Source organism: Charadrius vociferus, unplaced genomic scaffold (assembly GCF_000708025.1).
Source record: "Charadrius vociferus isolate BGI_N301 unplaced genomic scaffold, ASM70802v2 scaffold493, whole genome shotgun sequence".
Taxonomy (NCBI): Eukaryota; Metazoa; Chordata; class Aves; order Charadriiformes; family Charadriidae; genus Charadrius; species Charadrius vociferus.
This window is the reverse complement of record NW_009647581.1, coordinates 318,382-323,249: the sequence shown is the minus strand read 5'-3', so window position 1 is coordinate 323,249 and position 4,868 is coordinate 318,382.

The following is a 4,868-nucleotide window of genomic DNA, read 5'->3' as shown; positions in this document are numbered from 1 at the left end:
CCAGTTTGATGCACAATCATATTTCTCAGTTGCATGAACAATCACAATTGCATGCCCAGCAGGAGCAGCTATATAAACCGCTATACTGCTTACGCATATATCTTGTGAACATCTGACCCAAACTATATTCTCTCATATTTCAGCTGCCCTGCACTTCCTAAATTCAATAAACTGAAAGAAGCTGACTTATAGAAGACATTGGAAGTGGCTTTTTCTTTATGTAAATCTCTTCTAAGAACAACAAAGTAAGTCCTAGTGCAACATTTTTGATGGTTAAACTATATGCATTTAGGCTAACTAATAATTTGTAGAGTTTTTTATAAAGAAAACCTGGATAGCCAAAGAGTAATGTCTTCTTCCAAATTCTCCCAAAGTGGAAGAGACAAAAGTATCTCTTCTCATTACTCCAGAGAGCTTGTTTTTCATTTCTTTTAGTTCTGTGGTGTCCGGAAGTCAGCATGGTCAACATCTCTTATCTTCATTAGTGCCCCAGATTGTTTTCCCACATAACTTATCCCACCTTTCAGCTATTTGATCTAGCCATGTAATAATTCCACCTAGCTCTTCCCATGAAATAGCTCTAAATCATGGAAAAATACAGGATGGAAAGGATCTCTGGATCCAACCCCCACTCAAAACACATGCTACAGTATTTCAAGGCAGACGAGGCTACGGCAGCCTAGGAGAACTTCAGATTCACATTCTCCCCTCACTATGGGTCACGCGTGTCTTTCCAGTCACCAGGATCTAGTCCACAGCCCAGAGTAACCTTTATGTTCTATATACACGCAAGACATACTACAATTTAATTTAGTAAAGTTAGGCATTGCAGTTTTGCTGTAGACATAGAGGCTGCATCTTGCCGACAACATTTCCTCTCAGTTAATAGGCTACGAGAGGAGGCTTTTATCCCACCTGTAAGTACATTTTGTAAGATACCACATATTACCATCTTTACCCATAATCAGATTCACCTCTTCACTGCACTCTTTCTTTCTCCTTTTATAGAAGGGAGTTGGTTACTAGCAGGCAGAAGTTTTTGTAAAGGGAAGTGCAAAGACTTGCAAAACCCAGAACTTCCTCTGTGGCTACCTAAGGACGCAGTTCTGATCACAGTCAGGCTCTTTCTTTTTGCCATATATGGCAATCCCAGAAAAACCAGAAGACAAATCAGGTAAGTAACTGCAAGGTTATAGCTGTCACAGCAGCCAATTAAATGCAGAGCTGAATAATACATATATAAAAGGGCATCAGTGTGTACGTTTCTACTATACCTTTTAAAGTCAGAGGAATTTTGTGCTGAGGTCACACTACAAGATGGTTAGTGGGCTGAGGTTACTAGTTTAATCAAATATCAACATTTTTGCAGGATTTCACTTACTGTGGCTGTAGATGGCTTGTAAGAATTCAGGTCTACATCAGAACAGGAAACACGGAGCCTAATGGCATTAAAAAGAGGTACAATGACTTTTGTGTTCACTAGACCCTAAAACATGAACAAGGGTCTTCTATAATTTAACTCCACTGTTTTCAAGAGGTCATTTGACCTCTTTTGCAAGGGCCAGAGTTCTCCAATATAATGTAACTAAAATGCTGAGTAACAACTGGGAAGTTAAAAGCATCAAATGTGCTTCCTCCATGTGACTTAAAATACTGCTTATTTAGGCTAAGAAAGTTTTGAAGCCCAATGGCTTGTTTGGAAGTATAATGCAATGTTCCCTTCCCAAAAGGACACATACCCGCAAAATACCCTGCTAAAAAGTGCCACTGATGCGATAGCACCATTCTTTGGAGTTCACAAAATTCTCTGATGCCTGTGGCCTGAGAGGACTGGTTTTGTGCTCAAGGCATGTGTGAATGCAGCAAATTATAAGCTGGAACAGAAATCATATGTATGATTTTCTATAGTCTTGGCAAACCAATAAACCCCAGCCTACTCCATTTTATGCACGTCAAAAGTATACAGTGTTTTAAATAAAATAGTTTGGGGTATTGTGAGTTTGTTTTTTTCAGTCTGCAAACAAATACACATCTATCACTAGTTCACAAAATTAGCCACAACTGTTTCCAGAACCCTCTTGTGTCTTCTTCCTCTTTTTTATATACCACTATATTCTTGAATGTCCTTAAAAGGCTTCTTAGTGTTTTCTCTCATTCTTACTGGCAGAAACAAAATGACTTGAGACACCTAACTAGCTCAGCTAGAGCATCTAAAAATACACATGGGGAAGTGGCTAGTCATTTAAAGAATGTTGCAAACTATTACCTTTACAGACCAGGTTTCTAGCTTGACTTTATACACTCTTTGTGCAAAAAGGCTATGAACGGGTGTTAGTCTGTGACATGGGAATTCCCCCACTGTAGCAGCGTAATCTGTGTGATTTAGTGTTAGTATCTTGTGGCTTTCAGAGTACCTTTACCCTGCAGTTTACAGCCTAGCATTACAGGCAAGTGGCAAAATACCATCCAGTAGCAGCAGGAAGCTCCATTTATATTGTCAGGCAGGGCAAATAAGCCCACAGTTTGTAGAATCACCTCCATTACGAACAGGCAAGACTTGAATGAAAAAGGGCAAAGCAGCACACATCATCTTTACAAAAGCAGCTGCTTGGAACTAAGGAAGGCCAGGTACTCTTCAGTAGCTTTTGACTGGTTTTGAGTTGGGTAGAGAGGTCATGAAGTCACCATATGTTTGGGAAGATGATACTGGCCAGTCAATCTTAGCTGGTTGGCATTCAGTCTTAGTAAAAGGTCAGTTAGTCTAGCATCTCTACTCCTGTATTTCCAGACTGAAAAGATATCCTACAGACAGAGCTACATTGTGAAACACAACCCCTAAAAAAAATTAAAAAGTTAAAAAAAAAATCATCCAATTGCATGTGCAACAGTACGTCCACACAAATATTGGCCGTTAAAAATAAATTAAAGAAAAGAAGAAAAACCTAACTTGAATTCAAAATCTTTGATTTTCTTATTCTGTATGTTTCATTTTCCTCCTTAAGCATCAACTGGAAATTCATTAATACAGATATAAACCAAACCATCACAGCAGACTTTTTCCAGGACCTGCTTATGTAGCCCAGGGAGGGAGCTTCACCAAGAATGGAGTTTTGTCCTTATGGTCCATATTATGCAGATTTAATGGGAAAGAGGTGAAAATAATTTCTTATAGGAGCTCTTACTTCTACACACACATCTAAAACACACCTTCAGCAGCGTTGAAGCACCCGGTGTAGGCTACGCTGCTTTCTAAACATATGGTGCCACCGTGTGGACAAATAAGTCTCAAGCAGTTTCCAGATGAGCTTTGCTGAATTTTAGCTCACTTGAACTCACCATTCATTTCATTTCCTCAGGTTTTAGTTGCCGTGTCCTGATCCTGCTGATACAAGCTAGTTAACTTCCGTGCCTTTAGTGGTGACCATAACAAACCTGAATCAGTACCCATTTATTCAAACTTGACCATCTTGGAATTCTGGTCAATGTGTTTCTAACTCTGAGCTGGCAACAAGAATAATATTCTACAGGGTTTTTTGTGAAGTTTTGCATACTATGAAGATTTTTTTAAAAAAGAGAGCGTATTTTTTGAAAACTTTATCAGGATTTTTACCTGGTGCAAAAGAACAACAAAAAAGGGGACCTCTGCCATAGCTTATACAGATAATTTTCTTTCTTTTGTAAATATAAAGGAACATAGATGGTTTCTGTTGAAAACACACTGATCAGACTACAATTGAAAATTAAATGACAAAGCTGCTAACCTGTTCACGGTGTCTGGTTCGGTTGCAGGAACACAAACACCACCAGCTTTGTGGCAACGTGCACATCTTCCCCTGGCTGGAGGGAGTCTTCATGCTGAGCTCTGGCTGCAAACAAACCAACCAGAGTCAGACGAACCACAGACAAATGCAGCGTCACCGCTATGAAGGCAAAGGCCTTGGTACACAGGAACCAAACCCAGTGGCTGAAAGTACAAAAGGACTGCTGCTGAATTAACGTAACTGAGACGGAAAGTTGTTGATCTGAAAAAAAAAAGTGAGTTCTGGGACCAGTTTAGCGACCACTGAGGCTGTAATTTTTCTTGTAAGTGTTTGTTGTCTCTGACTGAAGGCATGGCCGATCCCTAAGCGCTGTCCCTGTAACCTCACGTTTGTCCCTCAGCCCTTGTACCGCCTGTACTTCTCAGCCTGCAGACTGGCCTGATTTTACCAGCCACAGACATTAGTTTAACTATTCATTGAGAACTTTTTTGTGTTTTCTCCCCACTCCCTATTGCTGTGGAAATTTACCAGAGTCTGACTGTATACCTTGAAAATGACATGTAAGTGCGTGTATATATAATACGCACAGGCACACACACACTTCCCCCTCCAAAGCCAAGAGCTGTTTCCAGCACAGATCAGGGCCAACAACTCCTTCACCCACAGACCCCTCTGGGACCTGCCCCGCCACTTTTAAAACCCACTTCAGCACCTGGCACCCAGGCACTTTAGCTCTCTCTGACAGGGGCCGCCGGGGCCCGCCGGCCCCCCCCCCCGCCACTTTTAAAACCCACTTCAGCACCTGGCACCCAGGCACTTTAGCTCTCTCTGACAGGGGCCGCCGGGGGTGCTCGGTCTGCCCCAGGTACAACTTTTCATTTTTACCTTCTTTTTGAACCACGTTGTAGGCCAGGGGGCCTCCGGGAGAAAGGGCCGCCCCTCAGGGAGACGGGCCCCCCTCAGGGAGAAGGGCCACCTCAGGGAGAAGGAGATCCCCGCAGGGAGAAGGACCCCCCCCTCAGGGAGAAGGGTCCCTTCAGGGAGGAGAGCCCCCTCAGGGAGAAGGGTCTCCTCACGGAAAAGTGCCACCGCGGCCTGGCTGCGGAG